The 14,893-nt window shown below is 39.6% G+C and overlaps 1 pseudogene across 1 annotated transcript; it reads left to right on the plus strand.

Moving 5' to 3' along the window:
• Positions 1-4,325: 4,325 nt before the first annotated feature.
• On the plus strand, positions 4,326-14,893 carry LOC308559781 (proteasome subunit alpha type-1 pseudogene; annotated as a pseudogene). Its single transcript has 3 exons — positions 4,326-4,425; positions 5,880-6,035; positions 14,025-14,893. The product of its transcript is annotated as a proteasome subunit alpha type-1 pseudogene (transcript).

Consider the following 14,893-nt stretch of genomic DNA (forward strand, 5'->3'; position numbering starts at 1 on the left):
GGAAACAATGTACTTGGGTATAGCACAATCAACCACGTCAGGTCATTCCAGACCCATCCTGATTTCTCACAGTGGAGCAGAGCAGAAGGAATTATTATACTTAGACAATGGACTTATTTTATAGGAAGCCCTGGATTTCCTTCACCTGAATTAACCAAATATGCTTCATCAGGCTTTCTCTTACAAGTTCTTTCTTGCTTGCAACACAGAAGAAAAACTAAAAGATAGCCATGTGGAGTGAATCGAGCACATGGAGGACGGTCACCTTTGTAAGAGGGACCCAAATCTCAGTATACCACAGATAGAGTATTGATTCCTAGAATTTGAAGAGTCTTATCCCACCAGCATACACAAGTAAGACAATCATTTATTCTGGAAGCCTTGATTTTGAAAGTAGTAGCAGTTAATCTGGTTAATGTTGGTTTAGCTTTTATAAAGATAAAAATAGTCTTACACATTGGAAGGATTTTTGCACCTAGAAAAAATAGTAAGAGTGGGGAATTGTAACCCACCCCACTATTCTTTTGCCATTGTTTCTGTAAATGCTGACTCTGACTAATATATAGCTTATAGATAAAAAAGCATGCTTGTATAAGAATCCTAGGAACTAACTTCAAAAGATACAGACTCCGACCTTCAGTCATTCCAGCTCTGGGAGACTTGCTGACTTTCAGCCATAAAGCTATGATGACTCACATCAGACCAGTATCAAGGTCCTTAACAGAATGTACTCTGCTGGCCTGCATGTAGAGAACTTTGCAAAGCCCTCCCCTTGATCTCTTTGTTCTGCTTTCCCTCTCCCTCCCTATAAAACCCCCTGCATGCACTAACATGTTAAGATGAGATTTGAGGCAAGAGTTTCCCTTCTTCTCAGGTGGTCAGCAATTGAATTAACCTCTTCTCTTCTCACCAGCACCTGTCTGACAAATTTGGCTTTTGTTGAGGCAGGCAGCTGAACCTGGCTGTTGGTTACATTTTAATCCTACACTTTACCTTATAAAACTCCAAGAATTAAATGAATTTTCTTTAAGGATATATAGACCTATGCTTCTCAAAGTGACCCATGGAGCACCTGTATTTAATTCATTAGAACCATGGGTTAAAAATACAGATTTCTAAGCCCCGACCCAGGCTACAAAATCAGTCTCTGGTAGTGGGTTCAGGAAAAATGTATTTTTTAAAAATCCTTCCCAGGTGGTTCTTAATTACTCTGAAAAATGTGAAATGTCCTTCTAGTGTCTTGCTTAGTGGCATAGTAGTTAGAGAGTTTGAGTGCCATTTTACCTCCTTTGTGCCTTGTTCCTAAAATGAGAATGTTAAAGAGTCCCTATCCCAAACTGTTGTTGCAAAGATTAGCACATAAAAAATGTTTAGTACAGTGCCTGGCTAAATAAATCTTGGCTCTTGCTGTTAACAATAATATCATTTAGATAAAAATTTTAAGTCAGCAAAAAAAGTGGAGTCTCCATGAAACCCATGTGGCAACCTTTTTCTACTACTGCATTTTTGCAGTACCTGCAACATGCTAAACACTACTCATTAAAAGCTAATTTTTTATTTTTACCATTTCTTGAACCTTCTTTTTGTTTTTTAAATTGTCCAACACTGTCAATCTCCGGAAAGAGAGAGGCAGAGAATAAATGAACAGACAAGGAACATTTCTATGGCACAATAACATAAGAATAACATGTGAGATTAACTTTTATGAATTGCCTACTATGTGTGCCAGGAATGTCCACACATGACTGTAGAGGGAAATAATATAGATCTTATGACCCTTGATTACCCAACATAAAGGCTGATGACCCATAGAGGGGAAAAAGAAACTCTCAGACACTAGCCACAACTGTCCAAAATGAATTAAATGAGTTAGGTATATTGTGAACTATGTTACATTTCTCATTACTCTGGTATATGTACATTTTTCCTCAAGGAAAGAAATAAAAACAAAGAGAGATAATGAGTTTCATATCATGCGAAGGCTACATCCAAATAATGTTTCCTCTACCATAGTTTTTATACTGTTCCTATAGATTGAAATGCATGATCTCATTTAATTATCAGAAAGCTGTGCAAGGAAGACATTATTCCTTTTCACATGGAAGGGAAATAGGTTAGTGAGATTAAGTAACGGGCCCGTGGTGATACCCCACATTCAACTGGTGGCTGGCTGGGTCTGGCTCCAAAGCCTGCTCTTAATCACTTCACCTGAGTAATAGATACCAAGGAGCCTGCTGGGTGTTCAACACTGAACTAGTGGCTAATGACACAGCAGTGAGGTGGCCTCATGGAGCTTTCAATCCACAGAGGTGGAAAATGAATATACCCCACACAGTATTATACGTGTTATGGGCCACAGGAGATGTAAAGAGTTCTCAGCAAATAGCAGGAGGACTGATTTTACTGCGGGGATGAAGGAAAGCATCCTCAAGTAAGGACTGCATCCTCCATTTAACCTGAAAGAGGAGTGAGAGGAGTCAATAGGGGAAAGAGAAAGGGAAAATAGTGGTAATGAAGGGCAGCGTGTATGAAAAACTTGAGGCCAGGATGTGTCAGATGCTTGGAAAGAAAAGAATAATACCCAGGAAAGCTGGGGCACCTGAAGCAAAGGCTGGAAATGGCCAAAGAAATAATAATAATAGGAAGTCTTGTGTGTCATGTAGAGTTTTGGGAATTCATCCTAAAAGAAAAAAAGAAAAATCAACAGGACATTAAGCAGATGAAAGGCTCTTCCACATCGGCGACTGGCACAGACATGTTAGAAGTCTGGCTAGAGTTAGGAGTTTTCACCCTAAAGTGTTTGAGCATTAGATGCATGGCTCTCTTAATGCTATACTCTTGCCTGTTCAACTAATGCACCACAAATACAATAAGTACTATAAATACTCTGCAATTCCTACTAAACAATAGCTCCAAGCACCACCTCTTATCTTGATCTCAAGATGTACATCAGCTGTTCCTCTCCTGGCTGATTGTCTGCATCTGTGTACTAACAACACCCCAAGCACCCATTAGAGTCAATTTTATTGGTAACTTCTGCTTACTAAGAAAGACCATCATTAATCAGCTTCTGGAAATCAAGGCCAACTACAGCCTCCGTGCTGACATAAATTTGCAGTCCACCACGTACTAGAGCCATATGGAAAGACAAGAACAATTAAAAAAAGACGCACAAAAGTCTGTACAGAAAAATAGCCTTTCCGTGTTGCATTGATAAGTCGCTGGCTGCCTGAATAGTTTTTGGCTGGAATCATTGCTGACTGTAAGATGAAACTCGTTGTATCAATCTTGAGTAATGCCTTCACCTTGCCTGTTCTTACGTCTTCCAAACTTTTAAACTTTTTTTTTTTTTTTTAAACATATCATTAACAGATTAGCTGGAGATTTTTTTTAGAAGGTGTGTGAGTTAACAACTGAGCTGATTTTATTTCTCTTCTGATTTGCTGCTGAGCTATAAATAAGATTACAAAGTTTGCCTTTTGTTCCCCGGCTATCCCTACTTTTCTTTATCTCATGTATGCATCTGCCTCCCCAAATCTTTCTCTTGCCTAACCCAGTCTGCCTTCTTCACATCTTTCCTCTTCCAAAATTCCTCCTCCTCTCCTTTTTAAAGATCGAATTTAGAGACAGAAGATTGCAAGGATATATCCTACCTACTCCTTGGAAGCTGAAGCCACAGAATGTAAAGTAGAAATAAAAACTAAATAATGCATATTGTAATTTGATGTTGTGATTCCCATCAGAGCCTCAGAGCAAATACATCAAAGGTCGGGGTACTACCCTGAGAGAAGAGGTTCTGCATCAGGGACGTTTGGAAGGAAGATATTTACCTGGCTCTTCTATGTGAACTGATTGTTCAACTAGTAAACCTCCACTGACTCTTCTGAAATTAAACAAAAACCTTGTATATTGGCATTTATTAAATATTCTTAGTATCGAAAGATTTGGTGGACACACCTTAAGGTGACCCCAAAGAGTCATGCCCTTGTATAATTTCCTCCCCTTGAGTGTGAGTGGAACCTGCAAGTGCTTCTAAAAGATAGATTATGGCAAAGGAGATAGGATGCCATGCCTTTGATTAGGTTACTTTGCACAGCAAAGGTGATACAATGTCATTCCCATGATTATGCTACATTATGAGACACTGATTTAGAAGACTGGAGAAAGGAATTCCTGATGGCCTTGAAGTCAGCTGTCATGGGGTGAGCCTGTGCGATAGCTCACACAGCAAGGAACAGTGGGCAGCAGCCTCTAGTAGCTGAGAGCGGGCCCCCAGCCCACAGTGAACAACAAAATGTGGACCTCAGGTCTACAGCTGCAAGGAGATGAATTCTGTCAACAACCACAGGGCATTTAGAAGTAGAGCTTTCCTCAGTCAAGGCTCTGATGACAATGCAGTTGGAGTTAGTGCCTTGATTGCAGACTGTGAGAGCCTGAGCAGTAGCCCCAGCTAAGATGTACCTGCACTCCTGCCCCCAGAAACTGAGACAATAACTATCTGGTTTGTTTTCCTTCAAATACTTTAGTAATATTCCATTATCTTCTTGCAACCAGGTTTCTGTTGCAAAAAGTGTGGCATGAAATTGATTTTTTTTGTCCTCTCTAAGTGATCTGCACTTATTACTTTGCAGTTGTGTTGTAGGCAGCAGGAATGGCACCAGGTGTGAGCCCGTGAGGTCAGACCAAACCTGGGTTCAGCAACCTTGGTACTTAGGTTCTGGCTAGGAAAGAATTCAGAGCCAAGTCCCAAACTATAAGAGAACATTTATTTGATAAAATTACAGAGGTGGAAGAAGTAATTCCTAGAAGAAATGAGCTTAGGAAACAAGTTACAGAGGCAAAGGAAGGGCCCTTGGAGCTTGGGAGTGAGGAAGCTAATGCCGGGGGGGGGGGGGGGGGGGGGGGGGGGGGGGCACGGGTATGCTCCCGGGAGGGAGTGTGCTCAGCCCTCCATCCTAATGGTTTTAAACTTGGAGATCTTAGAGGAAGTCCCAGGGGAAGATCTTAATAGAATATTCAGCAGTTTTACAGCTGTGTCCTTTCAGGGTTTCAGCCTCCACTGATTGATTGGTCTGTGCCAAGACAGGGGCCATCAATGCAGCTGGTCCTGAGATCACCTGTGGCTGGTTTTTGTTGCTCTTCTGGGCCTGAAGCTGAAACACAACTGAGGCCTGAAGTCATCTCTAGGGAGGAAAGGTCAGGGGTCGAAACCACATGACCAGTGATATGCTGGGGAAGGAAAGGCTGCCCTGGGGGTGAGATCCCAACCCTACAATTGTCCTTTGCTAGGCATTCAGGACTTTCCACCCTGATGACCTTCTGTACCCGGCCTATCGTCCTTGCTCTGCTCATGTCTGTCTAACTGCGCCTATCACTATTGGAATTTTCTTTTTGACTTAACCAAGTGGACATACAGATTGCACATTTTTCTCAAGAGCATGGCTAGAGATGCTTTAGGAAGGCAACATGAGGAGTCCTGTTGACCCTATCACCAGTAAAACAACCATACCTGGTGAAAATTATGGAAAAAAAATTTAAGTCTCTGGATATTGTCATAGGGCATACAGCAAATGGAGAAACACTTATTTAAGAAAATATATGTAATCTTGGTAAGAACAGGGAGAATCTGTGGCTTTTTGAGCCTCCTTACCTAGCCTTTCCCCAACTCAAGGTGACCGTGGCTCTACTCCAGGCAGGTGCAGCTGAGAATACAGGGGTCTCTTCCCCAGCTCCCAGTCAAGCGTTAATGATCTCCCCTGGTAGGGCAGGCCTCTAGTACTTCCTCCGCCCAGCACTCACTCAAATGGTGGATCCCCTACTCTAGATGCATCAGATCAAGAAAATTGATTCCCAGTTGCCTTGTCTCTGCTTGTTTGTAGGTGGGGCAGTTTCTATGCCTGAAGAGGCAAACCAAGAAGACCATCAGCTACTTGCCTTGTACTATACCCCACTTTTAAAGAAGGGATATAACTTCCAGAGAATTGGGCCACTGTCCTTGCCCACAGCTCTGGAGCAACGATGCAGAAGTTTTGGTGGTGAGCAATTAAAGAGAGGCTCGTAGCTCCATGAGTGCAACAAGCTAAACCACAGATCAGGTAAAAGTTTAACAGAAAGAACCCGGGAAAGAGACAGCTAGGAAGAAGGCTGCATCCCTCAAAGGCTGGCTTCAAAAAAGACCCCTGCAGAGACTGGAGTTTAATTGGATTAGACTGTGGAGTAATTTATGCCCAGGATGTTGTTGAAACAATAGAACAATGAGCCAGCAATTAGGGGAGGCGGCAGCTGGGTGAGATTCCTGCAGAGGCAAACAGTTTAGCAGAGATTGGGAAAAGACAAAGACAGCCCTGCTAAAGCACTGTCGTCCCAGGGTGAGTGTGTGTGATGCTGAAGGCTGCATCCTTGGAGGCAGCACACTGGGGCGGGGAAGAGATATCACTGAAACAGTCCAGCCAAGCAACTAAAAATATGAACAAAAAACATCAACAACCACAGTGAGCCCTGGAGGTCACATCAGTATCAGTTGGGACCCACATAGAAAACCTGTGGAAATGCAAAATGGTGTAGCTGCTTTGGAAAGCAGTCTGGAGATTTCCTCAAAGGGGTCAACTTACAGCTACCATATGACCTAACAACACTCCTCTTGAGTATATACTCCTCCCTCCCAAAAGAAAACATATTTCTACACAAATGTTCATAGCATAATTCATAATAACCAGAAAAGTGGAAACCACCCAAATGTTCATAAACCAGAAAATGAATAAAGGAAATGTGATATATTCATATAATAAAACATTATTTGCCAATAAGAAAGGAATGAAATACTGATACATGCTATCGCATACATGAACCTTGAAAACATTATGCTAATGAATGAGCTAGTCACAGAAGACCACATTTTGTCCATAGGTATGGAAAGTGAGTGGAAGCCTAAACCTGGGGCTGCTGGAGGAGACGGGAAGTGACTGCTCATAGTTACAGGGTTCCTTTCTGGAGTTATTCAACTATTCTAAAATTTTTGTGGCAATACTTGCAAAAAGATCTGTGATTATACTAAAGTCAATTAAATTGTACACTTTGTTATTATTTTTTTAATGTCTTTATTGACTTCAGAAAGAGGAAGGGACAAGGAGAGAGAGATAGAAGCATTAATGATGAGAGAAGGGACAGGGAGAGAGAGATAGAAGCATCAATGATGAGAGAAGGGACAGGGAGAGAGAGATAGAAGCATCAATGATGAGAGAAAGCCATTGATCGACTGCCTCCTGCACACCTCCGACTAGGGATCGAGCCCGAAACCCGGGCATGTGCCCTGACCGGGAATTGAACCACAATCTCCTGGATCCTAGGTCGACGCTCAACCACTGAGCCATGCCGGCCGGGCTAATTTTACTCTTTAAATGGATGAATTATATGGTGGGTAAATAATATCTCAATAAAACTATTTGTTAAAAACTGGCAATGCAGTGAATTAACATATTTATGCTATTAGGATTTAATCTAAAATTGTGTTTGCCCAGGAATTTTTAGAGCATTCCTTTTAGTTGTGTGATGGAGAAAGAGGAGAACTTTTAATTACTTGGCCTCTTTGCAAATGTATTTTTTTTTCCAATAATAAAGTACATGTTGCTATAAATGAGCACACAGCCAGGAACTGAGAGGTTCAATATTGCTCAGTGCTAGCAGGCTTGCCTCAAAAAATTCTGAGGCTTTGTAAACAAAATCCATGTTGTCCCTTCTGCTCTCGAATCAGTGGGCTGCTTAATTCTTTATTAGTGATTCTGTTCAGGCATCCACGTGTTTCTATGCTGTGTTTTGAGTTTAGGAGAGCAAGTCTGTAAAATTAGCCCTGTTCGCCACTGGAAAACACCGGGCCTGCAACCTGAGCTCACCACACCACATCTGTGCTCTTTAAGAAGGCAGAGTCTAGTCATTTATATTCAGGAACAGAGAGTGAAAAATGTCCTTTGGTACCAAAACATAACCCTTTATTAAAGCAAGTAAATATAAGCAACATTAGCCAATGAAGCATGATTCTACTAGAAAAAAACTTCTTTCAGAAATATAGACTTAGAATGTATGTCTTAATAATTACCTTTAAATAAAAAACCTTAGACATCTCTCTTTTAACACACTTTACACATCTCAGCCTGTAGTTAAAAACCTCTCTAGTAGTTTATTCTCAACTGTCCTCAGCACTGGAGGGTAAAAGAGTATTAATTTCTCAGGGCCACAGACTGTTAATCAGGGTCCATGTTAATTAGGGGGAAAAATGCTTTACCTTTGTAACCCACTTGCATTTAGAAATTCTGTACCCTCCCCATATGCAGTAGAAAAGAGAAACGTCTACACCTCTCCTTCCATCTCTCACTAGGCTGTTCACTCAGAGAGACCACTCTGGGGGGCAGCAGGGCTGTTCTGTTCTTTCTTTACCTTTCTAACTCCTTCCCAGCAGGGATTTCACTCTGAAACTGGAGCCAGGTGGAACTTAAGTAACTTAAGCATATCTGTTTACATTTTGAGAAAATGGTAGCCCCCATCAAAAAAATTGTATCAGCTATTCTAAAGCACCGATAATTTCTAAATGATCATGATACTGTGAGAACAACTTAAAGACTTTCAAATGGAAATGATGCCTGTAGAGCATAGCAACAGGCAGAACCATACTGGGCCGTAGTGAGTAGCCTTTGTTTCGACAGCCACGTGCAATTCAGAAACCAGACCCTCTCCTAGCCCAAGGCAGCAACAAGAAATCCACGGCAAGGATGGGATCAGTGGGATCCTGGCAATCAGTGGGATGGTATTCCTTCTATCAAATTTGAAGTGTAATTGATTAATCCTTTAACTTTGAGATGTGTCACATCAATTTCTTTTGCTTGTCTCAATAGTAATCTTTTCATGTTCTTAACACAGTTATTTTGAGATTATAGATCTAGCAATCGATACATACTTACAAGTGCTAAAAAAGTGTGAGTTATTATGCAGGACTTTATGGGGCATATAAGGATGGATAAAATCTCTTCTGTCACAGATAATTGGAAACTAAATAGATGAAAGATTTTTTTTTTTTAAGCAGAGAGAGAAAGTGGTAATAACTATGCTAAATGAGTAGTTTGAATCTCCTTTAAGCAATAACCATCATATTGGTCTTGAGATTATCGCTTGCTGGATTTATTACTCATAGTGCTCTCACATTGGCTGCCCAAATCCTTCCTTATGCTTAATTATACAAATAAGAATATTCTCATTTCTTTCAAAAAGAAAAACTACAAAACAGTCGATTTCTAGTGACAAAGGCATTTTTGTTTTGACTTGGTATTATAAAATATTGTCTTTTAAATTTTTCATGAAACTATTTCTTAAAGAATTTGGTAACCAATTATTACTTTCTGCATTAGGCTATATTTTTTAATTACTGAAAAGTCTAATGACTATGGTATTAGACATATTTTTGAAAAGTTTAACCTGCTAAAGCCACCAATCTACAATTATAGAGTTACCTGTACTTCATATACCAGGGAAGCCAAACAGTGACAATTTGGAAGAATATTTTATTTAAATCAGGCAAAGCATTGACTATATGTTCATGGCTTGGTTGTTTTCATTTTTATTGCCCTTTTTTTTAAAGAGAACTTTTCACACTAGATTATTTATTTAATGATGCATGTGTGACCCTATATACATTTGAGTGCACTGTAAACTCTGGCTACAAATATAATTCATATCAAGGAAACTGCTCATAAACCAGAAAGGGAAGCAGTTCCATTATCAATTTCATCTCTAGTGAGTGTCATATCATAATTCCTTCTTTCATCTTCTTCTAAATTTGATTTTAAAAAGAGCAAATATGTTACCGCTATGCAAGGGTGACACATTCATTAATCACAATACATTTTATAATTATGAGCTACATTTGTTTATTACACTAAAATAATAGCTGCCATATGAGTAACTAATCTGATATTAATATTCTATTAAGATAATTCAACAGTGCATTATAAACATAAACTACAAAGGGGATTCAGAGCGATTGGAGAGTTATTTTGTTCCAAAATTGAAGGTGTCATGTCAACTATTGTCATGAGATGGTCAATAAAAAACACACAAGGCACCAGTTCCACTGTGACCATAACTGTAAGTAAACACAGAAGAAATCTCTTATTCTTATGGCATCTTAATTTCAGTTGTAAAAACTTATTTTAAAAGTCTGTGAAGGCTGAGGGTTTTTAAAGCAATATGTTTTATGAAATGTGCACATAGATAAAAGTAACTACACATGTCTGACTTCTAACTCATGCTGATAACTAGGAATTTTCTCTTTCTCATGAATTCATGTTTCTTAGAGATAACAAGATGCCTGGGGGAAAAGGGCCCTGGAGAGAAAAGGGTAGTAGCTATTACTGGAAGTTTGCACAGTGCTGTACTCTGTTAACATTTCTCATTCCCTGGGTGCTCATCTCTGACAGCTCCCAAAGCTCAACACTAATGCAAAAGCTTAAGCAGGTGGATGATGGAAGGTTACACAGGCATTGAGGCATTCTGGAAATAATGCAAGTTGAAATAAATTTATCAAATCAAGATAAAATGATAAAATGCATATAGATATCTGGTATTCACAGGCCTTCAACTAATTATAAGTAGTGTTTATTTGAAGTATTTAAGGCCTACTGTGTGGCAGGCACTATGCCAGGAGATAGTGGTGAATAAGTCAGAGAGCTACTTAGGGAGACCAACTGTCTAGTTTGTCCAGGTCTTTCCTGGTTTCAGCAACAAAATCCTGTACTGCAGAAACCCCGAAGCCACAAGCAAACCGGGACTGTTGGCCACGCTACCGGAGCATCAACCTAACAGACGAACTATATCTAGGTGCCAGCAAGGGCATGACCACAGTGTGAAACGTTAGTTTCAGAGAGTGGTCAAACGGGAGAGCAGAATTATCATCCATACGGAATCAGAGTGAGCACGAGAATTACAGGATCCTAAAGGGGCTGGCGGGAGAATCAAGGGCTGGATTGCAAACAGCGAGTGCTAGGGCGATCGGCTAAGTAAGCAGCTGTCAGAGCCATTCAAGATGCCTTGGAACTCTAAACTGTCCTTGAGGAAACCTGCTGTGGAGTGTTACTGACCTACCTGTAGACATCCAATGGAGAGAGGAGGTCTATAGGAAGCCAAACACGTATGTAGGTAATTATATCACTTGGGGAAGAGCCAAAGCTTAGAACATTTTCTGTGGACAAAGCTTGACTAGACCACATACTTAAGGCATCATATTGGCTTGGATGATATCTCCATAGAACCTCCATCCAGTAGTGAGAGAAACTAAAACTCCAGACATTACCCTCAGCATCATGATCCTGAGCCACTGTTTTAAATGTAAACTCTTCTGTTTTTTCTTCCTTGCCTGGACTGTTACCCCAATGCTTCTCCAAGCTTTCTTCCTCCTGTGTTTCCTCCCAGGCCTGCCTTCCCAACCACACCTCCCAATAGCCTCTGGAACCCACTGTGTTTATTGGGAACTCCCATCAGATCCCAACTGCTTCATCAATATTGCCTTGTTTATCTTCTCCATTCCATCGCTGCTGCTTTAGTCCATGCTTGCATTGCTGTCTCTCACTGGTCTCTCTGCCTCCATTTCACTCCTTTTTATGTAGCCTCAAAGCTGGCAAAGCTGGCAGCATCCAAACCTGCCAGAGAGAGTTCCAAAATAAAAATCTGATCATGTCGATTCCCTGCTTTAAAATCATTCAACTAGAGGTGTTTACTAATTTCCCTTTTAATTTCTTCTTTGACCCAACGGTCCTTCAAGAGCGTGTTATATAAATTCCACTTATTTGTGAATTTTCCAGTTTTGCTTCTGTTGTTGATTTCTAGTTTGATTCCATATTGGTCAGGGAAGATACTTGGTATGACTTCAATCTTCTTAAATTTGTTAAGTCTCGTTCAGCATGTGGTCTGTCTTGAAGGTCCATGTGAGCTTGAGAAGGATGTATATTCACCTGCTGTAGGGTGGAAGGTTCTGTATATGTCTGTTAGATGGATTTGGCCCACAGTGTTGTCCAAGTCCTCTGTTTCCTTATTGATCTTCTATATAAGACCCTTTTTGATTAATATTCTGTATAGTGATGGATGATCTTTCCATTATTTTAAGTGGAACTGAGCCTGGAAATATTTTTGCAGTGCTTCTAGCAGGACTAATACTCCCCCAAAAATATTTTGAGGAGTGTTGCTCTAGCCTGAACTCCTACCTCCCCCTATCTGCAATAGTCTTTACCCAATGCATATGGAACTCCTAAAGCCCATCACACTCTTGACACCCTCTCATCTTTGTGTGTGATTGTCCCTCTTTCAGAAATGTTCAGCTTTTATTCTTTCTCCTAGCTGATTTATACCACATTTTCAAGACTAAGTTCAAGCGCACCTTCTTAGCCCCCCTCCATCTGGTTCCAATGCCCTTCCCCAAACTTCCAGGTCACCCACTTCATTTCACGTAGTGCTCTGTATTTTCCTGAGGAGAGAGGATCTCTTATGTACCTTGGTTCCTTCAATGATTAGTACAGTTTCTGACATATGCTAGGTATTTGCTAATGAATAAATAGGATGTTGAAGGTAGTAAAGAAGAAATCATTGAACCAAAATTTAATAGGGGAAATCAGACCAGCAGTATAGCAACTACCTGTCTGCAAAATTAATAAGAAGAAACAAAGCTGTCTTTCTGGAGTGCTCTGAGTACAGGAAAATGAACTGCAGGACCTCTGAGGTCTTCTTCTTGCCTTTGGAGTCTGAAATTCTGGGGGAATAATACATTTCTCTATGAGTTTGATCTAGCCCCTTCAAACGGATTTATTATTGTTTATTTAAATAATGTATGACTTACCCTTCCAGCTGAATATCAATAGGAAAAACAAATCTGATCTTAGATTTCCTAGTGTCGCCAAGTTAGAAATGCATTCAAATTCAGTGAAATTAAAATAAGATAAGAATTATTAGGGATTTCTCCTCACCCTTTTAACTGTCATTTGTACAGTCTGTCTTTTTCATGTCTATTTTGACTTTCAAAATCCTCTTACAGAGATTTTATATTATCCTTTCTTGACTTGTTTAGTGAAAACATTAGAATCTACAGAGGAAATTTGTTGCATTTATAACCATCTTTTTTCCCTGTCAAAAAATTTTCCCTTGTTCTTTTATGACTTCTTTTTTTTTCTTTCTTCACTAATCCACTCTGCCAGGGATTCTGACAGCTGAAATATGTGATTAGAGCCATATTATATCTCAATGTATAGACTTAAATTTAGTCACAGAGGTGCTAGTTGAAATTTTTATTTGTCAAAATATTTTAGTCTTAAGTGAAAGCTACCCACACATGCCTTATATAAAAACAGTTCTCGCACAGAAAGATTTACAGTATTCTTCCCTCTTGGTAATTATGCTAAGTCACCTGAAGCAGCTGAAAACAACAGGTTTCATTTTATTCTCTGTATTTTGGGTTTGGATACACACAGAAAAAAATTCATGCCTACCAGTACTTAAGCTGCCATAAGAAAATTAACTCTTTCCTCCTGGAAAACATGGTCTGCTAACATTACTGCCTACACTGCCTTACTCAAGTGTGGCTCAGAGTCCACCATCTCATGCAAATATTATCTCAAATGTTTTTTAACCCTTGTGACATTGTTTGAGAGATGAGGGAAAATAAAGTAGTTCAAATTCTGATACAGATAACAAAAAATAAAATTTTGGAAAATTAGAACTTTGTCTCTGATTAAAAATATATATATATCTCTATATAGTGTATTAACCCCTTTACCTATGTATATAAAGATAGTTTCTTGCCCCTTTTAAGGAGAAATGTTACCAGGATACCAGCAAAACCAGAAATGTCTAAGTTTAATTGGTTATAGAAACAGTGTATTATAAAACTTATTGACCTATAAATGACTTGTTTCTGGTCTAAACGTGGATTTATATATGTAAATTTAATATTTGAAGAATTAACACATTTTTAAAGTTTTGATATGAATATTAAGAAAACAGCCTCATAAAACTATACTTAGAACATCATGAACTTCTTAAAGGAAAGTTGGGGTTCTATATTTCTTTATCTCTTGTACCTACTGGCCAGCTAGACGCATGTTTGTATTTCAAAACGCTTATTCGTCAAATTAAATATGCAATGGAAGCTATCAAATAAGTTTCAGCCACAGTTGGTCTGAAATCAAAAACCCATATAAGTATTAGTTATATTGAAGAGAGCATAGTCAGAGCTTGCATCTCATCAGAAAAAAATTCTCCATGTTGACAACCATATTAGTATCTCAGTTGCAGGACTAATTGCTGATGCTAGACTGTTCTGTAATTTTATGCACCAAGAGTGCTTGGCCTCCAGATTTGTATTTGACAGACCTCTTCCTGTATCTCATCTTGTATCTCTAATTGAAAGCAAGACCCAGATACCAACACAAAGATATGGCCAAAGACCATATGGTGTTGAACTGCTTATTGCTCGCTACGATGATATGGGCCCTCATATTTTCCAAACCTGTCCATCTGCTAACTATTTTGACTGCAGAGCTATGTCCATTGGAGCCCATTCTCAATGAGTTCATATTTATTTGGAGAGACATATGTCAGAGTTTATGGAGTGCAACCTGAATGAACTGGTTAAACGTGGTCTGCACGCTTTAGGAAAGACACTTCCTGCAGAATGAGACCTAACTACAAGGAATGTTTCCATTGGAACTGTTGGTAAAGACTTGGAGCTTATGATTTATGATGATGATGTGTCTCCACTCCTCCAAGGGCTTGAAGAAAGGGCAAGAGGAAGGCACAGTCTGCTCAACCTACTGATGAACCTGATGAACCTGCAGAACATGCTGATGAACCAATGGAGCATTAA

Source organism: Miniopterus schreibersii (assembly GCF_964146895.1).
Source record: "Miniopterus schreibersii genome assembly, chromosome: 7".
In the NCBI taxonomy this organism is placed as follows: Eukaryota; Metazoa; Chordata; class Mammalia; order Chiroptera; family Miniopteridae; genus Miniopterus; species Miniopterus schreibersii.